Raw genomic sequence first — 25925 nt, 5'->3', positions numbered from 1 at the left:
CATTTCTTGATCCATATGTTCACTGAGGGGCATCTGAGTTGATTCCATATTTGGCTATGGTAAATAAAGCTACACAGAACATGGTTGGGTCAGTGGCATTAGTGTGGACTGGTTTGTGGTCATTTGCACAAATGCCCAGGAGTGGGATTGCTGGGTCAGAACCAGACCCAAGACCAAAAGACACATAAGCTGCAAGGTTTCCCTCTCTTGTCATAATTAGAATGTGCCTACAAATCTACAAGTAAACCCAATAGAGAGTAAAAGACAAATAATTATACCTAGAGATGACAATTAAACAGTAGTTTAAACTTTTCACACAGTGAGAACAAAGGAGGATATTCTTAGGAGAGGATTAAAAGGGCTCAATAGCTATGTGCACGTGATCATACAAAATGATGCTTATCAAAATGAACTCCAAGAAATGAAAGAAAGCTAGTTTATTGTGCTGTTTTAAGTTCTTCTTTTTCCCCTTCTTCTTTCCTTTTTTCCTTTGGATTATTGGCTTCTGTTTTTTAAATTTCTGTACCTTTTTGTCGTGTATATATGTTTATCTGATTTGGGAGGGAAAGGGGAATCAAAGAAATAGGATAAAGGGTAAACCAATTCAACAGTCAAACCCACTAGACACTATGTTGGAACTGAACTGGAAGTCAGAAGGGGAAAAACTGGGAGAGAATGAGAGAGAGAGTAACACTGTTTAAAAGGAAATGAAAATCTAAAACAAGTAGAAGGACAGAAATAACAAAAATAAAATCGGAAATATCAGAGTTAGAAAAAGATCCATCCTATAGAACATTAATAAATCAAAAAGTTGGTTCTTTGAAAGAGTCAACAAAATTGACAGACCCCTGGCAAGATTAATCAAAAAAAAAAGGAGAGGGGAGATTCAAATAAAAAAAGATTAGAGACCCCACAGGAACAATCACAACCGATATTCAAAAAATTCAGTCCACCATGAATAAGTACTACCAGGGCCTATATTCAAAGAAACAAGAAAATCTAGTAGAGATGAACGACTTGTTAAATAAACATTGGCTACTCACATTGAACAATAATGAGGTAAACAAATTGAACAAACCAATTTCATACAATGAAATAGCAGAAGCAATCAGAGAAATGCCAACCAAAAGGAGCCCAGGTCCAGACAGTTTCACTGCAGAATTCTGTAAGATATTTAAAGATGAAGTAACACTTATACTCTTGAAACTCTTCCAAGTAATAGAAGCAGAAGGAGCAATACCAAACTCATTTTATGAAACTAAAACAGGGAAAGACACAACAAAAAAAGAAAACTACAGACCTATCTCTCTAACGAACACAGACAAAAAGCTCTTCAATAAAATACTAGCCAACAGAATCCAGAAACAAATTTAAAAAATTATGCACTATGATCAAGTAGGCTTCATCCCACAGATGCAAGGCTGTTTAACATTTGCAAATCAATCAATGTAATACATCATATCAATAGAGCTAAGAATAAGAATCATATGATAATTTCTCTGGATGTTCCAAAGGCATTTGACAAAATAAAACATCCATTCATGTTGAAAGCACTAGAAAAAATAGGAATAAAAGATACATTCCTTAAAATAATTAAAGCCATATATGAAAAACCTACTGCCAGTATTATACTAAATGGTGAAAGACTGGAACCATTTACCTTAAAATGAGGAACTAGACAGGGATGCCCACTCTCTCCACTTGTCTTCAATATAGTGCTGGAACCCTTAGCCAGAGCAATGAGGCAAGAGAAGGACATCAAAGGGAACCACATATGGAAAGAACAAATTAAACTATCCCTATTCTCAGATGACATGATCTTGTACCTGAGTGACTCACTCATGTAGGCTCCACTCTCAAACTCCTAGAATTAATAAACCACTTTAGCAAGGTGACAGGATACAACATAAATCTTCTAAAGTCAGTAGTTTTTCTGTACACCAACAATACACAAAGAAATCAAGAAAATTATCCCATTTGCAATAGCCCCCAAAAGAATAAAATACTTAGGTATTAACTTAACCAAAGATGTAAAGGAATTAGGGGCCGGGAGTTTGGCCTACTGGTAGAGTGCTGGCCTAGCATGCACGAAGACCCAGGTCCAATTCCTCGGTACCACATGCATAGAAAAAAGTAGCAAGCGGTGCTGAGGCTCAAGTGATAGAGTGCTAGGCTTGAGAAAGTCCAAGGACAGTTCTCAGGCCCTGAGCCGAAGCTCATGACTGGCCAAAAATAAATAAATAAATAAAAAGATGTAAAGGAACTATTTAATGAAAATTATAAAAGCCTAATGAAAGAAATTAAAGAGGACACCAGGAAATGGAAAGACATCCCATGCTCATGGCTAGGGAGAACCAACATAGCAAAAATGGCTATACTGCCAAAATTGTTATACAAATTCAATGCAATCCCCATCAAAATCCCAAAGACATTCTTTACTGAAATAGAAAAGACAATCCAAAGGTTCATATGGAACAAGAAAAGACCTAGAATAGCCAAAACAATTCTAGGCAAAAAGAGCAATACCAGTGGTATTACAATACCAGACTTCAAACTACTATTGAGCCATAATAACAAAAACTGCATGGTATTGGCACAAAACTAGACCAGATGATCAATGGAACAGAATATAAGATCCAGAAATAGAACCACATGCCTATTGTCAACTTGTATTTGACAAAGAAGCCAAAGATATACAGTGGAACAAACACAGCCTATTCAATTATTGGAGCTGGGAAAACTGCAGCCACATGCAGAAAACAAAACTGACCCTAGCCTTTCGCCATGCACAAGCATTTACTCAAAGTGGATCAAAGACCTCAATGTCAGACTGGAAACTGTGAAACTGCTACGTGATAGAGTAAGAGAGACACTAGAACTCATAGGCACAGGCAAAAGATTCCTGAACAGAGCCCCAGGGTCACAACAGATTGAAGAGAGACTCAATAAATGGGACTACCTAAAAATAAAAAGTTTCTGCACAGATAAAAGCATAGTCACAAATGTAGAGAGACAGCCAACCAACTGGGAAAAGATATTTACCAATAAGACATCTGTATTAAGAGTATTAGAGTCTAGTTTTCTATTTACACATGGAAAAAAATCAGTTTCACAGCTAAGTTTTAAAAAGAATGTACTGTGCTGCTACAAAACATATTTAGTTTCATAATATACTCTTTTTTTTTTTTAGAAATGATCAGATAGTTGTGATCTTGCCCATTTTTCTCATCTCATTCCAGAAGGCCGAGTTTAGCACTTCCATGTATAAACTTCAAGGCTCAGCATCTTGGAATGAAGTGATTCTTGTAAAAAATGTAGTCAGATCTGATGCAATTATTTTTAAGTTTATTTGAGTCAATATTTTACATGAATTTACAATGTGTTTTGAACATGTTTTTCAGGATTCTTCCTATTTCCAACTTTCTTGGTTACAGAAGATTGGCCTAAAAAGACTGCTTCCAGCTAGGTGTCTGTGGCTCACACCTGTAATCTTAGCTACTCAGGAGGCTGAGGTTGTGGTTCAAGGACATCCCAGGCACAAAAGTCTGTGAGACTCTTATCTCCAAAACCTGAAAACTAGAAGTAGAACTGTGGCTCAAGTGGTAATGCACTAGCCTTGAGCTGAAGAGCTCAGCGATAGCACCCCAGGCCCAGAGTTCAAGCCCCATGAGACCAAAAACAGACAAAAAGACTGCTTCCAACATTCAAATATATATCATGACTTGTATGTCATTTCCGTAATTCTTTCATTTCTGTGCATAGGGCAGGCGAAGACTCTTGGTCCCTGCATGGTATTTCATGAGACATGTTATATGTTTGTGCATAGGAATATTTAATGGAGGACAAAGGTTTCCACACATTCTTAATGGTGTGTATAACACACAAAATGAAGAACTAGCAATACCTTCGAGGCTTATTACATTTAGAGGATTGTAGTCATAGATTGCTATGAGCATAAAAGGACTTTAGAAATAATCAAGATCAGTGCCCTCATCTCATAGGTCATGATGTAGAAATTCAGAGATTGAGCAAATTTGAAAGAACTACTAGGATGACTTTATGAAAATAAAAAATGGCTAATGAGGTTTCCTTAACTAATGAAATACCCCTACCCTCTACCTTAAATAATAAAACAAGTACTAGAGAGAAAAAAACACTGTCACTGAGAAAGTAACTGTGCTTGATTTACTTTTCTATGAAAATGAAAATTATGAAAGTTATATAGAAATATTGAAACATGCATAGTATGGTGTTAAAAACAGGACATTTTAATTTTTTTACCCAATATTTAACTGGCATCATACCTTTTTTACCAGTAATTTAAGTAAGATCCACTGTGCAGATTTTGGTAATACAAGCTAAATTATGAAGGATAAAGAAGTTGCTTATGACTTCCTCTGGTCCCCATTCTACTTTTCACTAAAAAGAAACTCTGACAGTCCGTGCACCACGTAACCCTCATATGGAAAGCTTTCTCATATTTCACATAGTGGTCACCTTTGTAATCATTTGTTTATTGTTTACTTTTTCTGGTACTGGGGATTCATGAAAACCTAGACTGTATCTTTTTTGATACTATGGTGTTGGCACAAGTCTAGGCATACAGTAAAGTGCTCCAATATATACTCAACAAATTAAGGGAAGATGAACAGATGAAGAAAACAAAAAGTTTAGAAAGATGGAAACCAGTAGACCCATTTTATGATGGGAACACTGAATTTCTGCAGTCATTTCAGGAGTGATGACTTCAGTGAAACAGACTTAGAGAACCCTCTACTCACACTCTTTCCTTTAGGGCATGCAGATTCCTTAATAAGGCAAGTGAAAAAGTTATACTCATAAGCTCTGAAGAAATGTTAGTATCCAGGAAATGGAAGATTGACTGAAGAACAATTTTAGAGCTTGGTCTTAAAATGATTTGAAAATTCAGTGGATGCCATAGTCACACTAAGTGAAAGGAATAAGTTGCAGTAGAAAATGAGATGCAAGTATTTTTTAGTTTTTTAAAACGATATGTAAAACCTTCTACGACGGAAGTAGCTATAAATGAATCTGTGATTCCGATGGAAATGAAGACAACAAAGAACACACTAAAACCCACATCAAGATGTCATTTGCTTGCTCATGCCTTCCACCTAACTTCTGCTTTCCTGATTTAATTCCATCCACGGAAACCAATTAAATTTGAATGAAAAGGAAACCAAGTAGTTTCTTGGAAGATGTAACACCCTCTTTACATGCTGACGAATCAAATCTGGGTAGAAGCAATGCAGCATGGAAATTTCAAACTATTTTGGGCTATTTGTTTTCTCAGGTCTTCCCCTTGCTAACCCATCCCACTGCAGATATTTTCCTAATTGGAACTCTCAATTTCAAACAGAAATCTTAAGCTGTAATTTGGCACATCTGCTTAGAAATATGAGTAGAATATTAAATGATTTAGTTGTAATAGTTGGGAATGCTGAACATTGGGGAAATTACAAAAACTACCAAAGAAATGCTAATAAATGTCACTGTGTCAGGAGAGGAGAAAGACAGGCTCTTACTCAATGCATACTATTAAAAGTGCCTTTGTGATTATGACATAAGCTGGCCTACACATATCCTGATGCTCTTTGATGAAACAGGAAAAAAAATCTAAAGATTCAGTAAACTAATGCAAAGAGAAAAGTATTCTGTGCCAAAATAGTCTTATGTGTAGTATTCTCCCTCTTACTTAGGAGAACTTCAGGTTCTCTAAAACAGGCCTTTCTTAAGTTTTGCCATTGAAGGAGTTCAAAATAGTTATACAGTTCCTTCACATATCAGGACTTATCTGTCAAGCATTATACTATGTTGGCCATAGTTTCAAAGATGGATGCCCAATATTGGTAAGGATCGTAAATAATTCAGATTCACCAAGACAGGTTGAGCAAGCATAATGAAAAACTCCCAAGTAGTAAATGCTACAAAATCCAAACCATTTTAATAACAACATAACGATGTAATGGAAAATCCCATACAGTATACTAGGACTCCTCTGGAGGTCCCTAGGTTCACATGTTAGTCCTTAGCATGGCAAAATTGAGATGGGATGAACTTTTATGTAAGAAGTATTAGGAGGTTCTTAAGCAATTGAGGTTGTGCTCTTGTGAGGAATTATGATGCGTCCATAAGAGTCTTTGATAGCTCTTCAGAGAGGGTGGTTAAAACAAGGAAGCAACATTGGACTAGTTAGCAAGGGCATCCTGTTTGAGGACTAATCCCTCACCTTTATAGACATTCTAATACGTCATAATGGTGTCCATCACAGCCAATAGTGTCTTTCCCATGCCTGAGCAGAGGCAGACATCTTTGAGTCACCAGAAATGTGATCTAGACGAATCTCTAATTTCTAAAGTTAGTTGACTTGACAAAAACGGACTGATATACCATGACACATCATTTCATACACAAAGTTAGAAAGCAGTGTGTTATCAACTTTTCACTTTCCATCCAGGAAATATTGAGTAAAGCTAAAATATCCTAGTAAGATCACTTAAGATATAAGAATTCTAGGGACATTTGGACAGAAGTGATTTAGGCCAGCAATTCTTAAATATATTCTCATAGAAATATGCTTGACATATAAAATATGAATAATGGTTCAGTATTAAGGGCAATAGAATGAAAAATCCTAAAGTTTTGAGAAAAGGGAGATGAAATGCAGACAAAGGGAAATAGAAGCCATGTAAGTGAATCATCATGTAATTCTATCTGTTCTTCTCTACTGATAGCCTTATAGCTTTCCTTTGCTTTATATAGATTTCTAGCAGTCTCATTTTGGTCTCAGTACTGTATCTGTTTGAAGACTTATTTTGGTCTCATGACTAAAATCTCCTGGTAATTAGTAAATTTGCTTCACAGTACCTACGCTAGGTACTGTGAGTGAGTAGGCGGTATTGGTGTTTGAAATAAGGGTCTCATGCTTGCTTGTTGGAGGGAGTAAATATGAGGAAGATTGTACAGGGACTTCGCTGGACTTTTCCTGTGCTTCCCCCTATACCACTCCTTCACATGACCTTGCTACATCATTGCACTAAATCACAGCCACACATAAAATTACACACTGACAAAAGTCCTGCAAGTCAATCACTAGACATGGGAATGATCTTGGGCAACCAAGGGCAACCCTTGCAAGGCTCCCTATTCTAGAGCTTCATGTCTTTCCTCTTATCACCAGACCTTTAAATTCATTGGTAGCTTCAGTTGCCCTCTCTTGCAATTTGCCATAGTTCTTCCTATCTTCCTAGCTTACTGATAAAACATATTAGTGAAAAGAGAGTCATTCTGATGTCTTCCTTCAAAAGTACATCATTCCCAATGACTAGAGTTTTAGGAAGAAAAAAAGAACCTCAGGTTCATTATACTATAGAAAGTGTTAACCCTGGTAGTGGAAATCTAAGACTAGTTGAAAAAATGATAATTCGATAATGGATCAGTTCTAAGAAGTATCTGGGAGCAACAGAGGATTCTTAGCATCAAGAGTTAGACTACGCCATGGTTCCTAGATCTGCAAATAGGACTTGTCTAGCACAAAGAAGAGGCTTAAAGCATATGTTCCTAGGAAGAGGAAATCTGCTGGTTTTCTCATCTCTGTGACTGAAGATTATTCTTTTTCAGTGTGAAAACAGGATGCAAAAAGTTAATGAGACATTCTAAATCTGAAAAACCAAATTTTCAATCAGGATGTAGATGTTGCATAATTATGTGCTGGTAACTGATAGGCCAAAAAATAATTAATATCCTCACAGATGGTTGGCTGTTGTTGCTGAGTCACACAGATTTAAAGCATTGCCTCAGACTAGGAATGGTTATATTGGGCGTGGGTATGGGGAAGCAGGGAGCTACAGAGAAGTAGGGGAAGTGGCACAAAGTGGTAGAGCACTAGCCTGGAGCAGAAGAGCTCAGGGACAGTGCCCAGGCCCAGAGGGCAAATCCCAGGATGGACAAAAAAAAGCCCCCAAAACAACAACAACAACAACAACAACAAAACAAAAGTAGGATTAAACTAGGAGAAGTAAAACAACCCCAATCAACCTTGCTTTTTAACCATAGTAATTCAATATACAAGGACCAGAAATGTACATCATCACAATCATTTCATCAACATCCACATACATTACAACATAGATGACTTCCAAAGCCAATTCTACAATTACTTAATTCAGCCTTCACAGTATACCATTTTTGAGAACATTTTCTATGACTTAAAAAACAAGAGAATTGACTACAGGTTAGACCTGCCACATGTATGTTCTCTAAGGAAAACAAAATAATAACAATGACAGCAGTCAATCGCTACCATTGCAGAGACTGCCTTGAGAGCAACACAACCTGAGGTGTTTAGTCCACTAAGTGGACTATACTGCTATCAGTAACAATTTTTTTTTTTTTTTGCCAGTCCTGGGGTTGAGCTCAGGGCCTGAGCACTGTCCTTGGACTTTCTCAAGGCTAGAGCTCTACGATTTGAGCCTCAGCACCACTTCCGGCTTTTTCCTATGTATGTGGTACAGAGGAATCAAAGCCAGGTCTTAGTGCATGCTAGGCAAGCACTCTACCACTAGGCCAAATTCCTGGCCCCCTAGTAACAATTTTATAAGTATATTTACTGCAATGCACTCTAATATTATATGTGAATGAATGAATGAATGAATGAACAACAGGTTTTAATATAGAGTAACAACAGTATTTCAGAAAATTACATTGCTAACACCTTGGAGTAAATTACTTAAAGACTCAAAGTCAAGAAGTCTCAGTCCTTTAGGACAACAAAATTCCACAGAGAGATTGTTGCAGATGCCAATTTATGATACTGATCACTGAGTTCAATAGTAGATGTTTTGCTAAAAGCAGTTTGAACCAACATGCCCTTTGTCTTGACATACATGAACTATAACACTCCCCAGGTATACTTGTCCTGGATAATGCTTTTCTTTTCTATCTGACTCTCTTTCCTGACTTGTTTTCGCCTTTCCCTCTTATCTCTTTTGCTTTTGCTTTCTCTAAAGTGCTTCATGGAGATCTTCAGAAAAGAGAAAACACTATCCACACTCAGAAGAATTGTGATAGAATTTCTTGCTGACAGACTGGCAGGTGAATGAATAACCATGACAAAGATGGGCTGTATGTCTGACTTTGAAATTTTCTAGCAGTAGATGAAAAGGTTTCTGCGTTCTGTTGAATACTCTCTGTGTGAACCTGCATGTATCATTACAATTTGGCTTCACTGGGGATTCCTTTTAAAAATCAGCATTGAATTACAGTTTCCTGGGAATCATATGCACCATAACACTGAATTCCAAGGCCAAAATCTCTGGCAGAAAAGCAAGCATGTCCTTTCACTCATCTGCCTGCATGTGTCACCAAGTTTTAAGCAGAAATATATCAGGATATTGAGGGGAAAAGAGACAAGGCTGAAACTATGCCAGTGGGAAAATTTGTGACTTAATCATTAGAGGGGACTGAGCATTCATGAAACAGCCTATGATTTTTGAAATTAAAACTTGAGACAATATTTCTTCATTTATTAAAATCCTTTAAGATAAAAACACGACTACATAATACCCAAGGCCTGTTTAAGTACAGCTCAAAAAAATCATAACCAAAAACTATGAGCTTTAGTACTTAGGTTAACACTAGAAATTAGTCTACCAAGGGCTTTCCTGGATTGCTTTTAACTTAAACACAATGGAAACGGAAATAAATAAAACTTGTGAGTTGAAAGGTTGCTTTAAAAGCATATAAATATAGGCCCCAAAACAACTTTCTTCTATATATTTTAATGCCTGCGTATTTTATATTTAATTCCTTTGTATCTTAAGACCTTTCCATACTCAAAAGTAACACTATGCCTTTATGTTCACCAAAATGATGCTTTCAAAATAGCCCATCCAGTAAAGAATTAGTCATATTCATTCAACCAATATTTACAAAGGAGATATCCTTAGTCAGACAGTGGGAATTAGACACAGGATATATCAAGTTAAAACAAGACTGACATAGGTCTTTCTCATAAAAAGACCAATTCTATAATTGTGAAAAAAACAATTACATTATGCTGAAAAAGCGAGTTCACAACATTGATCAATAAGAAGAAATTGTTCTAAAATCAACCATAATATTTTGTTCTATTTTATTCAGGTCCTTTAAAAATGTTTAGGGGGTAATCTTATATCCTTATCCTCATATGTCACTACATATAAAATGCTTCTTACATATAAAATTATTTTATGACCATGTTCTGTATCATTATACATACTACATAGATCTAATGTTCATAATATTTCACATTCTTTCCTAGCCCAACATTTATAGAACATGGTCTACAAGGCATTTTCTTTGTAAATAGTTCATTTGCTCTTCATATGCTCATAAGATAGGCATTGTCATTATCTTCATTTTGTAAATTAAAAAATGGATTTTAAGCTAGGGTAATTTGCTGATGATCATACAGTTTATTTAAAGGCATAGATATACGACATTTCAACTTGGGAGGGGTTGGAGGGAGGGAAATGGGGAGAAGAACATGGAAAGGACTAACAATGTACTTATTACTTCACGCACATAACTGTAACCCCTTGCTACATATCACCTTGACAACAAAATTTTTTTAAAAAATTAAAAACACAAAAGAGAAAATTTTAAAAAGCACAATGGAATTTCAAAACCGGGTTGTTAAATTCTTTTTAGGAAATTATGATTGTTGTTCTTAATTTACTATATGAAGTTATTTCTTTTCACTGTTTCTTTCCCTTATGGTTTATCTCATGTTACTATATCTGACTTTGTTATCTGGTATATTATTTGTTTATTTGAAATAGGGAAGGGAAGGGGGAAAACAAGATGAATGGAAGTGGGTGGGGGAAGAGAAAAATGGGAGAAAAACATGAGAAGGGATATCAATGTTCAAGAAATAATGTACCCACTACCTGACAAATATAACTGTAACCCCTCTAAATGTTACCCAAGCAATTAAAAATAAAGTTGCATAACATTCCAACATTCCTATTTCGTAAGTGACAGATAACTTTTTGTAGGGTAAAAATGAAAACATTAGTGGCCAGGAGTTTGGCCTAGTGGTACAGTGCTTGCCTAGCATGAATGAAGACCGGGGTTCAATTCCTCAGTACCACATACATAGAAAATGCCAAAAATAGTGCTGTGGCTCAAGTGGTAGAGATCTAGCTTTGAGAAAAGTCCAAGGACAATGCTCAGGCCCTGAGTTCAAGGCCCAGGTCTGGCAAAAAAAAAAAAAAAAGAAAACATTAAGTACACAAATATGGTACAAAGGAAGCAGTAAATATAGGAAAGATGAGCAAAGCAAAAGCAACAGGATGATGCCCTTGGAAGGACTAAATATAAGGGGGAGGAAGAGGGAGAGAGAGAGAGAGAGAGGCAGAAGAAGAGGAAGGGAGGCAGGGAGTGGGAGACAGAGAGAAAATAAGCTTTCAAAAATCAGCCTTTGTCCCATGTATGATGGGACTTGACTATAGCCAGGAGGCTGAGTTAGGAGGATCACAAGTTGCAGGCCAATCTAGACTACACAGGGAGAACTTGTCTCAAAAAAAAGTCAGTAAATAAATTATATACTTGGCAAATTTATAAGCATAACTAATTTAGGCAAATTTATAAGCATTACTAATCTAGAAATGATTTTTCATCCAAACATGCAGTGCCTATTATTAGAAAATGATCATGGAAGTACCAGCTATATGCTTCTAGACATTTGAGACCATTAGTGAATGTAGCAAAAAATTTAGCTATTTGGATATATCTAAGTTTGGTTGTTATACGGTTCCTTGTTTTGGTATGGATGCAAGACTGCAGACTTGAAATCTTCTGAAAGCATTGAGCTAATCTTATAAAATGACAGACTCCAATGACAATTACGACTGGTTTCTCTTCCTGAAAGTTCTACATACAGAACTATATACACAGATAGAATATGACTAGTTATAATATCAAATAACATCAATTATTTACAAATATAAATACTGAATAATACCTTACTTTTTAATTCCTTTTCATATATATATAAATATATATATATTTAATTATATTTCACTTCTCCAAACCCATTAATAGTACCTCTAACATCAATTTAATTTGACTTCAGAGTAAAGACTATACATCATGCATTTTGTTATTTCTTAAAGAAAATAATAAGTTTAAGAAATGAAAAAATGTAATAAGAACTATGAGAGCATGCTCATACCTTGAAATCATTTGTCCTGGATTTGCATATTGGTTCCATCCCTCATTCTTGTTTGTTAAACTTAATGAGGGACAGTGAGGAGGTGAATGGGAAAAGTCATCAAATTTATTATATTAATTTCTTTATCACAATTCTCTTCTACAATACTTTAGAATAGCAGATGCTCAGAAAATATGTTCATATTATATTCTCCACATGCAACTATTCCTTTGTACATTTAACAAGACCTAATTCTCTTGTACATTTTTTCCCTCCAGGAAATATATATCTGGCAGATGTTTAACAGTCATATATCAGCAGTGAATGAAAAGGTGTTGGTACATAATTTGGTTGTAAAGTTTGTAAAGTACTTGAACTGACAGAAATAGTGCAAATGAAGACTGTAAATGGACATAAAACATGAATTATATCTCTCACCAATGTGAGATAATCCTTAGACTTGTCTCCCAAACTAGGTATTCCTTGTTTTTATTCCCTCATCACCTATTAGATAGAAATACCAACTTACTAGGCAGCAGTAAGAAAGTGGGTGTCTTCAGGAACAAATAAACCATCAAAATAGCTCAAAACTAAGCCTAGACTCCTTTACCTAATGTGGCTAGCTTGTTTCTAAAGTCTCCACAAATTGACAATGATCCCTGTTAATTATGTCCCTAAAGCACAATGGCACATAATGGCAGCCAGGAGGCTTTTACTTATATAATGATTCTGTAGAAGGCGAAATCTAATTTCCAGAAAGATCCCGATGTGTCTGTGGAAAAACTTATCATCTGTCTGCCTCTGGAGCTTGATTACATGACATGTCACAGTGCTTTTGAGTGGGCTTTGCCAGTGGTATAGAAAGTGATGACACGAAACAGGTACCACAATGGCACAGCTGCTAATGGGCACATTGAAATCAACGCCTATTCTTCCCCTGCCATCATGCAAGGCCCCTTTTACTGCTCTAAAACAAACACAGCTTAATTTTATTTCCTGCCAGGCTTTGTATAATTTTGACATGTCCTCAGTCAAACACGACCCAGTCCTTCAATCAGGCTCTATTTTTCTGGAGATGGGAAAACAAGAGGAAGTTAAAGTAATTATTGAAAACTCATAAGTAGCAGCTTTAGCCTAATTACCTTGACTTTCCTTTTTAATTTTTCCATCGATTGTCTCCTGCTAATATATGAGTATTGACTGAGCTGTAGAGCCTGGTGCTACAAATGATAAGAACAGATGTCGCTGGGAAGCAGAATGTAATCAGGAGATCCAATGCTCTGTGCTTCCTTTTTGGAAGCATGTGTGTAACAGCAAAGACGTTGGTTTGAGACCCTCTCAGTCATCACCAGCAGCCCCTTCTCAGAAAGAAGCTCTAAGTGTCTCTGCCACCAGAGGGCAGCTGGGAAAAGGAAAACAATTCCCTTGTCTTTGTTTCTCCCTTGATGTAAAAACAGTACATTGTCCTTAATTTTGTACATGTAATCTATTAGAATTTCCAAGTCAACAACTCCAGGAGGATGAATAACCCGGAAAATTAGAGGCATCTTTTTGCACTGCATTTGCCTTCATAAATTTGTATTTAAAGGCTTAACTTGAAAACCAAAACCAAAACCAAAATATACCACTATCAATTGCTTTTTAACGCTCCAAGCTCTTTTTTCTTGGAGAATGTAGTTTTCTTGCTGTAGGGTATGAAACTTGCTTTAAAAATTACTTATTGTTATGTTACTTTAAACTTTCCTTTTTTAAAAAATTTATAAACCTAAGTATTCTGGAACATGAAAATACTTTACATATCACTTATCTTAAATTGCTATAAAGGTGTATCTTCAGGGTTAGCAAACTCAAGTTAGTAAACTTGTGTGTTAGTAAGTTTTCTTGGAGTCAAGGTGACCTTGTTAATCTAGGTATTCTGTTGTATTCTGTTTTACCAGAGAATAAATAAAGCAGGAGCTGTGCGCAACACTTAAAATGATCAGACATATCTAAAGGGGGAATTTTCAGGTACAAATAACAGCCCTAAAAATGATGCCAGATTGCAAAGTCCAAGAAGTATGCTATGGGGAATCCAATGGATACAAAGAAAGAAGTGAATGAAAGAATTATTAAACATGGGGAAAGTAGGTGAAAGACTGGTGGTAGACAGCACAGAATAAGAATCAGAAGTACTATCAGTAGTTTATGCCTATAAAGTCTTTTGCTGCAATAACGAGACATGTCAACTTTAAAATGAGAATTCTATAGACTGTGTTGTGTTTAGTGAATGGCTAAATGTGTTTCTAGTACAATAATTTTATCACTCTGTAAGAACCATTGTAATCAGACAGTCATAGGCTTAAGTATATCACCAATCCAGACTAGTAAATGACAATTCTTTGGAAGGTACTGAGAAAGTCATGCTACAATGCGTACAACAGTACAGAAAAGCATCCAATATTATGGAAATTTATCAGATGTCATACAATTTAAGGTTAAGAGATAAAAGTTGAACAACATCATTAGAACTATAATTTATCTCATTCCAAGGATTACTAGCATGCATTGCACATAGTATCATTACAGTACTTAAACAGTGTTCCTGTACTTTAGGAAGCATTTCCTAGGAATTCACTTCTATATAGCTTCCTAGCTATATGATGTCTCAGTGGGTGAATTTTCGAAGACAGTTTTGGCTTGGGTTTTCTTTCCACAAGGTCATTGTCTAGACCAAACAAGGCTATTTGTACGAGTATTTGTAAGAGCAGACCAATGTTTGGGAAGACAAGGGAAGGATGCGAGATGGGTCTATTTCCTGAAAGACCACACTAGGATACATAGGGAAGGGTTCTGGAAAACAGTAGTTTTTCAGAAAGGAAATTATTTAGCTCTATTGGCTCTGCATGTGTGATGTGATTGAAAGAGATCTGACTGTATTGTCAGATGACTTGGTTTAAGTTCCCTCAATGCCTTAATGTGCACGTGGCTGTTTAAACCAGAATTTTTTCAGCTACAATTATTAGCAAATTGACTAGAAGCAGTAAATGGGGTTTCAATATAAGCAACAGAAAAGACTGGTTATATTAAGCAGAGGGGATTCCATATTGGAAATTTGGTGCATGCAATATCATCAAATGAGCTAGCAGCATTGGATCAAAGCTGCATTTTCAGGAATTATTCCACAGCAACACAAAAAAGTGACCCACCAGGATAACTACACGCCTGTCATTATGAGGAAAGTGAGGTGTTAATAAGCTGCCACGGCTACAATAACCTCTTGAAGCACTTGAAAACGACATCTAAAAACCTAGAAAGCAACCTTGACACAAAAACAAAGAAAAAAGTTTCCACCACAATTCCCTCTTCCAAAATTCATGTGAGCACATTTGCAGGAGGAATCTGATTTGTCCTCTCCATCCTTAGGTAAACAAGAAAATAGGACCACAAAGGCACTCTAAAAGAAGCTTGAAAAGTTTCTTGAGTTGTCAAATTACTGTAGCCAACACAGTCAGGTTAAACACTAAGGACAATTACCTGTATTCTTGGCATGAATCCTAAAGGTAGGGTGACTTCTGAATTACTTAATTCAGTGGATCTATATATCAAGGACTCAGAGTCTTTCCTTTTTTTTTTGTTTATTTATTCATTATCCTTCTTGATTAAAAAATAGCTGCCACAATTCTACTTAACAAAAACACAAATGGCACTAGTGGCAGGAACAAAAAGAGGACTTCTGTGTAGTGTCTTTTCATCAGAAATCCCCTCCAAAATGGCTTCTGTAGAGTTTGTTACATTTACTTGACCAGGGCTGTATCATATTTCCAACAGCATCACTGGTCCTAGACAGACATGATCAACTCTGAGAATCAGAATCAGAGCAACAGACCTTTCCTGGAATGCATGACTTTGAAAAGATTACACCGTCAATGAAGCTGGAATCTGACATGTGGGAGGAAGGGGAATAGGAACAGATATATGAGTGCAATCAAGTTCAGTCAAGCAGCTTACCTTCAATCTTAACCCAAAGATGTTAATATCTGTTTACATACTACTATAATCATCATTTTTATTACAAGTAACATCTACACTCCACTAGAGGCAATATTATACTACACTAAGTGCCCCCAACAAAAGTCTCTGTAGATTAGCTGAACTACAGTTATAGAGTTAGAAAGGAGACCTGTGTTCCCAAGAAGCTCCACCCTCTCTGAAATCTTAATTAAGAAGGCAAATAATTATCGCAGGAAAAGTAATTTGTTGGGATGTATGATTTTGATGCATTTTATACTGTCACTGCAGGAAATTAAAATGAGCAAGAAAGCTGCGATGTGTAAAACTTCCCACTGGTGTTGAGGTGTTTCCCTAGATGATTTTCTTTGCACTTAGCAGTCTCATTGTAAACAATATCATTATGGTGATAAAGGTAGATTACATTTATGAAGTATGTTGACCATTATGTTAGCACGTTAAAATAAAAAAATGTGAAGTTAAAGACACAGGGCTTGGTATTAATATTGACGCTAATATCCATGTGGGCTGCTGTATATAAAGGTAGATAAATGAAATTTCATGGTCCCAGACTTTTCAAAGGGTCACATGTTCACTTGTTGTCTACAGTATACAAGGTAAAGCACATAATTTCAGGTTCTAACACTTTACATATTCGGTAGCAATTTATTTCATACAGTTATGAGGAGAGTAAGATTACTGCCTACTGTGCTTATAGCATCCTTCTGCTTTGCCAATGTGAATTCAATAAATGATGAAATTTTCAAATGGAATTCTCTCTAATACCATTTATTTATTCTTAATATTGATTCTTAGAATCATTTATCTTTAAATACAAAGAGCCATGGTGTAGGGTCCACAGCACCAAAGTAGCAATAATGATACAATTATAACATACTAGGTATATCTGCCATTTTGTCATTCAGATAATTTGATATTGAGAGAAGCTCTGACTTGTAAATAATTAAAACACATTCTAGGTGATTATTTTGGGTCTAACATCCTTGAATTGATAAGTTATGGGTTAATTTGCTATCATGGTAACTTGTAATATATTACTACTGCTGAGCTGCTTTACCCAGAATTTCCTGCCCCATGTTTTTAGCATTAGGTTTATTAAGAGATATTTTTGCTCAAGATATAAAAGATGGCAGTAAGATAAACTTGGTCTGTGCTTCATACACTCAGCAGCTGTGGCCTTGGTGGCTTCACCTAACTGCTGGCTCAACTCCTTGTTGGTAGCTGCCTAAAATGCATGAGAACCAAATTTTAGCTTCTTTTTGATTCTTGGTCACATATGTCTCCAACTCTTTTCTTTGGAGATGGTAAGACCTGACATGAATTGTAGACAATTTTCACTGGTTCCAGCTTAGCCTTATTCTCTAGACTATTTTCTTCTCTCCTTTGTGATGCAACATACTTATTTCAAGGTCCAGCATGAGGTAGGAAGAAAACAACCTTAAAGAGATTGTTTAACTTGATTCTTCAACCATGCATGATGAAGTCCCTACAACAAGTTTCTTACTGTATGTGTGTTCATGTATGTGGGCTCCCTCATACATATATATAATATTTCTAGCTCTTGTGTATTTGTTGAGTTATTAACAGTCCCAAAGAAACGGATACTACTGTTTGCTACATCTGAGAATTTTTATTTATTTCTAGATGGCAGGATGAGAATTTGGATTTAATAAGTGAGGGACACAGAAGGCATACAAAGTTAAAAGAACTGACATTTAATTTTGTCCTTTCACAAAATGTCTTTGTTGCCCTATTATAAAAATTATGCAATCCTGTAGTATAGAAGTATAAAATAAAACCAGCAGAGGTAGGAATCTCAGGTCTTAGACCATTCCAAATAATTTGCATTTAAATTACTCCACATTGGCCAAATTGCACCTTTGTATCTCAGATTCCTGTTCAATCTCCACTGGACCAGTTAGTACTGTTTTCTTCCACAGTTATAAACTGTCACAACAAGCCATTTATTTTATAAATGTCTTCTATTTATAGAAGGAAGACACTAGGCTTCAAGAATATTCATTTCAGTTGCTTGAAAACAAGTGAACTATAATGAAAGTAACTACTCAACTTGGCATTGGAAGGAAACTAACATCCATACAGGTTCACATGATACCCAAGCTTCTGCATGCATCATCCCTGGAGATGTCAACAACATCATCTTCAAACTGGAAGAACCTAAGAGTTTAGAAAATTTCTAGTGTCTCTTTTAAGAACTTCAAAATTGTGCTCTGTGGAACTATATTCTCAAAACTCAAAAGAAGTCTAGAGTTATATCTGTCAAGCAAGTTACTACAAATGGAACAACTGAGCTTCTGTATACATGCTGAATCTAGTGACTAATCTCCCACAAAAAGCCTGGTAGAAGGCAGCGCAAATGGCACAAAGTCATCCATTTGTCATTCTATTATCTACACATTCCACTATAAAAGCATATTCTCCCAAGAGAGTCTCATCTTTTAAATGTTGCACTAAGCACTATGCTCTTTCCAGCAATGCTAACCACAAAGGTAATGATGCTGTACATTGAATTTTTCCAGCCTTCATGTATCGACTGGTGTTATAAATGAGTCATTAACACTCTCAAATGGAATGACTCTGTTATTTGATAGTGCCAAAAAATTTCATTTCTTTCAAAAGAGCAGAAGGAAAATTTGACTTTAATAATAGAGTGATAAAAAAGCATACAAAACTAAAAACATTGAGTAAATGGATCCTCATTTCTATGATATTTATTTTATCAAACAATCTCAGAGACCGAATGGTACTTTTTAAGAGAAAGTCCAGAGTGGGAATACAGTCTGCAAGAAAATTTGAAGTATTTCAAAAAAACAAAACAAAACAAACAACAAAAACATCATTTTTATCTTAAGTAATTCCAAGAAAAGATAAATTTGCTATACAAAACCTATGGATGTTACACATACCACAACTAGCTCCAAAACATTTTTTAAGATGAACATACATACACTATGGTTAAATAAGATACATAGAAGCAGAAGTATTAAGCTAATAAATTCTATGCTGAAATTAGAAGTCACATAACATGGGGTGGATTCACAAATCCTTAAGGGATTTGACAAAATTAATAAGCTTTATAAAATTAAAAAGAAGTTATAAGACAGAAACAATTGTAAGCTTCCAGTTACAGTGAAAAATGAAGTCTTTTTGGAAGAGTTATAGAAGCACATTAAAAAAACACTGGGAAACTGAAGGAGGACATTCTTTGAGGGGGACCAAAGATGTGTAATGGCTCTGTGCCTCTAATTAAATAAAGTAATATTTGTCAAAATCAATTCCATGAAATAGAAAAAAAAATCCGCTGGCAGAGACCTATTAACAAGTTCCAGGAAATTCATGCTAATTGTTTATATTCACTTATAGTAAAAAAGGAGTCTTCGAAGGTTAAAAGATAGCGAAAAGATTGGAGGTGAAACTGAAAATTAATTCAATAGTACTGTGTATGATACAACAAAGATCAGCTAGGAAGTTATTGTAATGGTCCAGTCACAGCCAGACAAGGTTAAAAACTGCAGATTTATTTAACAAATAACACATTTATAAGGAATTCTAAGAATAGAGCATATAGGATTTAGATAACTAGGAATGACAAGAAATGATCAAGTTGAAGATAAATATGATGACTATTGCTGGAAACCAAGCCAGAAAGGGGGAGAACAACCAACAATTATATTTTGGCAGATAATAAACTCTTCTTTGGACATGCATGCCAATGGTATACAAGTAAAGGGTTTAGAAAGTAGTTTATAGTGAGAAAACAAACTGTCTTCAGAAAATTGGCTATGACCTAAAATAGCAATGGTAAGGTAAATCACTAACAAAGTAATAAAGTAATAAAAATAATTAATCTAGATTATGTAGACTAGAAAACCCACCTAGGGTAATAGACATAGCATGAAGAAGTAGTTTAGTGGTAGAACACTTGCCTAATATGTGCAAGGCTCTAAGTTTTAATATATAGCACTAATAGCAATAAATTGGACAGAACAATAATTTAGGAATATAGGGTAGGGAAATGGAGTCCAGGAGGAAAGAGAATACAGAGCATGAGCCATGAGAATGTGGTAGAACAAATTGTTCAAATGTTAATATTTATTGAGTATATGGACTAGGACTCCATATTTCTGTAAGAACTAATAACCCAAGGAAAATATATATTGTACCTAAAACCTGTGGATAATAACAATTAGGGAGTAATTACAGGGATTAATTACAGTAGTGGTTCCCAATGCAGGCTATACATCAGGATTTTCTGGAATGTTTTAAAATAATGTGAATATTTATCACTAATCAAATAAATCAAAAACCACTAGGATCATATCCAAATACTAGTAGTTTTTAAAATTTTAATCATTTTTTCACTATTGTATGGAGGGTTTCAATGTAACAGATTATACATACAATACATTGTCACCCCTTCTGCCATTTTACCCCCCTTCACATTAGCAGGATTGACTTTATTTATTTGCCAGTCCTGGGATTTTCTCAAGGTTAGTGTTGTGCCAAGATTGTCCCATGTTCTGGGAATGACCCCATCCCTCCTTGCTCAGGGCCCATGTACTTGAACCCCAGGTAGCAACAGCTTGATGCTCAGTGGTTAGACACCTGAGCTCTGATTCAACCAGTGGTTTGAGTTACCAAATAGCCAATCAGGTGATTGTAACTATGGAATTACCCTATAAAAGCTGTGTAAAAGCCTTGTTCAAGGCTTCTCAGCGTTGCCGGCTACAGGTACGCGGAGGTCCGAGTCTAGATTCGTAAATAAACGACCCTTGCTTTTTAGCTTTGACTGTGGCCTCTGGTGGTCTTTTCGGGGTTCTAAGAATTCAAGTACAATGGTTAGAGTTCTAACCTCAGCACCACTTCCGGCTTTTTTCTATGTATGTGGTACCAAGAAATCAAACATGCATGCTAGGCAAGCACTCTACCACCAGACCACACTCCCAGTTCCACATCAGTTTTTAAAGGACAACTCAGTTTCTAAAAGTAGTTACGGTTGAAAATTACTGTTCTACAGAGAATGTTGAAGTAAGGATATTCAAAAGTAGATTTGAGCTGATGTAACAAAGAAAACAAACATAATACTCAGGATAAACAATATAGAAGGTAGTGTCTTGACCTTGGATTAAGGGAAAGTTTCTTTAGTACCTGGAGAGAAGGAACATGCTTGAAGGTAAAAGAAAAAAGACAAGTGGATATACAGAAAATTATGCTTTTTATCGAACAGAGAGAAAGTTGGAATGAAGGAAGAAGATTGTAAAATTAAAATTCTGAAAATCTTGGGACGGCAATAATCAAAAACATAAATGGAGAGCTTACCTTTCAAGGAGAAGATAACTAAAGAAAAGAGCTCCATCTTGAGTGATTGTTCTTCATATATTATGTTATTTCTCTTCTCCTTTGTTGCCCTTTGGTTAATCTCATATTGTTACAGTATCTGACTACGCTACCTGGTATACTGTATATATGTTTACTTGGTTGTTTAAAATAGGAAAGGGAAGGGGGAAAACAAGATGATGGGGGGGTGTGGGAAGGAAAATGGGGATAAAAACATAAAAAGAGGTATCAATGTCTGAGAAGTAATGTACCTACTATCTGGCGAATATAATCGCAACCCCTCTATATAGCACCTCGATAATAAAAAAATGAAAAAAAGAATAAAGGGTGAGAAGAGGAAAACAGTGATTCCTGAAGAGAGTACAGTAGGAGAAGATAGTAATATAGTTGGGAAAGATGCTGTTGTCAGATCTTTAAACTGGGAAGTTGACAAGTAAAAGCAGAAGTATGATATCACATATTTCTCTTTGGGATAGCAAACAGTGATTAATGATCCTATCTCCTTGTTTTATCATATTTATCTAGATTATATAGATTAGAAGAGCCACATTGATTAGCAATTGTGGCACAAGGTGAGGATAAGAACACTAGCCTAGCATGTGCAAAGGTCTGGGTTCAGTCCCAGACAAAGTACAGGCAAAATTTAACCTCTTAGAAAAAAGGAAACCAAGATCCCATTTAAGGGAAGCAAGAAAGCAGTGTTCAAATGTAACGAATTAGATTTCTTCATGCAAAAAAATTAGAAATATGACTGAATGTTATGAAGAGCATTCACAACTTGTAACTTGTAAGTCACTGCATATAAATAATATGGCTCAAAGTCGGACAGAACAGCTTTACAGAATGGAAATGCATTGCTAGGTTTCTTATTTTAAAAACTTTTTATTAGCTTTGGATGGTTGCATAACAAAGCTGTTTATGAATGCAATGCATCTTGATCAGTGTCACCTCGTCCAAAGTTTTTACCCTACTGACTCATCCCTCTTCTGGCACTTTTCTTAATTTTGTAATATATACAAATGAATTCTCTCCCCTCCCTACTACCCTCTCCCTCCCCCAAGTTGTAAAGTTCATTAATGGCACTGGGGCTCAAGTGATAGAGTACTTACCTTGAGCACAAAGAGGCTCAGGTCATGGGGCTTGAACTCTGCCTGGGTGTAGTCCCTGAGCTTTTCAGCTCAAGGCTACTGTCCTACCCTTGAGCCAAGCCCCACTTCCTGTTTTCTAGAGGTAATTGGAGATAAGAGTCTTAGGTCCTTTTGTGCCCAGGTTGGCTTTGAACCTTGATCCTCAGATCTCAGCCTCCTGAGTAGCTAGGATTACAGGCTGGAGCCACTGCGCCTGGCTAGGGACAGCATTCTTGAATGTATTCTCCCTCCTTCACCCCTTTATTCATTTACTCCTTTCCCCTTGACCTCATCCCTTCTCTCGCATGTATCTATTTCCTGATGTTGGTTTTCTTGGACATTGACCCAGTCTTTCTAAAAGGTGATGACTCCATAGAATCATTATATTTTGGTTAACTCACTTGTAATCACTTGCATACCTCCCAAGGTATTTAACTATCAATAGCATCACAAATGAAGGAAAGCATGCAAACTTTGTTCCTCTGGGTTTCCATACCAAGTTTGAAGAAAATTAAGATGTAGCTGAAGATTTGCACAATAACTTTACAATAGAATACAACAGAAGAAACTTTCAGAAATATTCTATTTACATTAAATGTGAATTATGATTTATTACATACCTAAAATTTCAAAAAAGCCATTGTAGGGAAATTAGAAAGTCAGAAATCTCTGAGTTTCTGAAAGATACACAGAAATGAAAAGAAACTTGGGTGGAAAATCTAAATATAATTTTTCCAATAAATGTAGCCTAAAGAAATAATCAGATCATCTACAGTTTCAACCTCATACTCTAGTTGAAAAAAAAGTGAAGAATTACCATGAGATAAGCGAACTTCAACAATTCCATTTATATTCTGCCAGGTCCTGTTTAAATAAAATGGAAAACCAATTTATGACCCATCACCATCTCCCTGCTTAATGTGATAATGACTGCACAGGCTTAAAATGTTTAATTTTAAATTCATTCCAGTTCTTGGGATGTTCTCATCAATAATTTGAGTTTTTAAGTGTCACCAACTCTCACCCTGGGCTGCTAACAGAAACTGTTCCAGTGGCGCAAGGAACTCTCTTGTGGATAACAAATAACTTACTTGTTCAAATTTTGTCTGCCACAGACACTACTGTCTACTGTCCATATATTGAGTTGAACAGAAATGAAATGAAGTCTAAGCAGAAATACAATGTCAGTTATAAAATTGGTAAAACAGTCCCTTTAAAAAGTTGTTAACTTTGACAGGTTTTGACTCTAAGAATGGTATTCAAATATAACAAGGAAAAGCAATAAAGAGGGAGGTAACATCAGTAATATATACATTAACATCTGAAATACAACTTCTGAATCTCAGGATGATTTGGTTTAGTTAACTCCTTAGTCCTTAAAATTAATCCCTTGTATTTTCCATGCTATAGCTAAAATGATTCAGCTCAGAGAACCTAAAAAAACATACCAAGAAGCAACTGCATAAGATAAGAAGTGTTAAGTCAGAGATCAAACTCGGCACATTGCAAAATCCAAGTCAGTACACTCTAGCAAAAAAGTATTTCATGTTACTAGACACATTCTTGTTTTATTTACCTGCTTATCCTCTTTCTCTTCCATATTGCAAGTTACATAGTTCTAGAAGACACTGAAGACACTGAGACTTCTTATTGTATCTTTTAATAGTCTTAAGCTATCACTGGTTATAAACAGCCAAGGACAGTGAACATTCTTCTGGTAAGAGAGACAGTGATCACTTATTGTTTAATGGTTAATGGTTATATAGTTTCGATTTGGAAAGATGAAAAAGTTCAGGAGATGGATTGCTTTGATGCTATATGACAATGTAGATATAGTAAAAGTCACTGAAGTATGAACATTAATGGATTAAAGACTAAATATGGTGTTATATAATTTTATCACTTAAAGAGTAAATATGGTGTTATATAATTCCATCACAATAATTAAAAGTGATAAAAATTTAAACTATTGTAAGTTGCTAATGATGCGTTGGTATCCAAGCAATAAATTATTACAGGGTGAAATCTATTAATGCATTTGATCGTGCATGTTAAACATGCCATTCTTCTATTTAAATGTACCTCCTACTAAAAGTAAATCCTAAAATAAAAAGATTAAATCTTATTTTCCATTTGAACAACTAGATTAATTTTGCAATGTTTATAAAGACTTAAGAATCATGTAAAGTCAAATGAAATCTAACTGAAAGAAGTAGAATATGCCTTCCATAGAGATCATATAGATTGAGTAAAGCTCACCATATTAGTATTTATAGAAGTGACAACCAAAACACTGGGAAGGAAAAGAAATAAATCCTATAATTCTAGAGTGTATTAGTCAAAACTGGTCACTTTGGATGTTTATTCCATAATCCTCGAATGTAATTACTATGGAGACAGAATTCATCCTTTTCTTTGGTATAGGCCCAGGTTTAGCAAATAATAGACAAAGGAAAGAAGGGAAGAGGACGATGAATATGGATGCCTTTATAAAAATATCACAAAACAAGCAATCAAAAAAAGCATTGGGATCTGCATATTTGAGATGGCTGGTTGTCCACTATGGGGATTTTGATTATATTCACTGGCTATTTTTTTTCTAAATAGTTGCTCAGAAGAGAAAACATCACTATTGATACCATCCTACCAATAAGTAAATAAGGGCAAGTTAGAACATTTCACCAATTGGTCATCATATCCGATTCATTCAGGACTTCATATTTGCTGCTTCCCCATAAGTGTAATAAAAAATATTTCAAATGTATTTTGCAAGATTCTGATATTTTCTCTATCAACTAGTATGCTGTTTCTTTTCCAGTCATCCATTTATACTATATATATGGAAGTCCTTCCCATCTCTCTTCTCCCTCTCTTCCCCTTCCCTTTTATTCATCTTCTTTCTTGCTTCATTCTTTGTCCCCTCTCCATCTCATCTTTGTGTGTGTGTGTGTGTGTGTGTGTGTGTGTGTGTGTGTGTGTGTTGTGGGTGTATGTGTGTGCTCGCATGTGCGCAAGCATGTGCACATGCAGGCACACATGTGCACATGTACATGTATATATGTGCCAGTCCTGGGGTTTGAACTCACGGCCTTGTGCTCTTGCTTGGCTTTTTCCATTCAAGGCTGGCACTCTACTACTTAATGCCACATCTCTACTCCTAAGTTTTTGCTAGTTAATTGGAGAATCTTACAGACTTGTCTGCTGGGGCTCCCTTTGAA

At 35.7% G+C, this 25925-nt stretch overlaps 1 protein-coding gene and 1 long non-coding RNA gene across 3 annotated transcripts in view; one reads left to right on the top strand and one right to left on the bottom strand.

The window, feature by feature from the left end:
- Positions 1–25925, bottom strand: part of Exoc4 (exocyst complex component 4) — a 662437-nt gene that overhangs the window by 259016 nt on the left and 377496 nt on the right. The window lies entirely within an intron of this gene.
- On the top strand, positions 21142–25447 carry LOC150063598 (uncharacterized). 2 transcript variants are annotated; one of them, XR_016535446.1, is made up of 4 exons: positions 21142–21416; positions 24118–24223; positions 24316–24424; positions 25315–25447. It is a non-coding gene; the product is annotated as an uncharacterized LOC150063598 (long non-coding RNA). The 2 variants fall into 2 exon arrangements; XR_016535445.1 differs by lacking the exon at positions 24118–24223.

This window comes from Megascapheus bottae, chromosome 5, assembly GCF_031878675.1.
Source record: "Megascapheus bottae isolate mThoBot1 chromosome 5, mThoBot2.hap1, whole genome shotgun sequence".
Taxonomy (NCBI): domain Eukaryota; kingdom Metazoa; phylum Chordata; class Mammalia; order Rodentia; family Geomyidae; genus Megascapheus; species Megascapheus bottae.
This window is presented reverse-complemented; position numbering and strand designations above follow the sequence as displayed.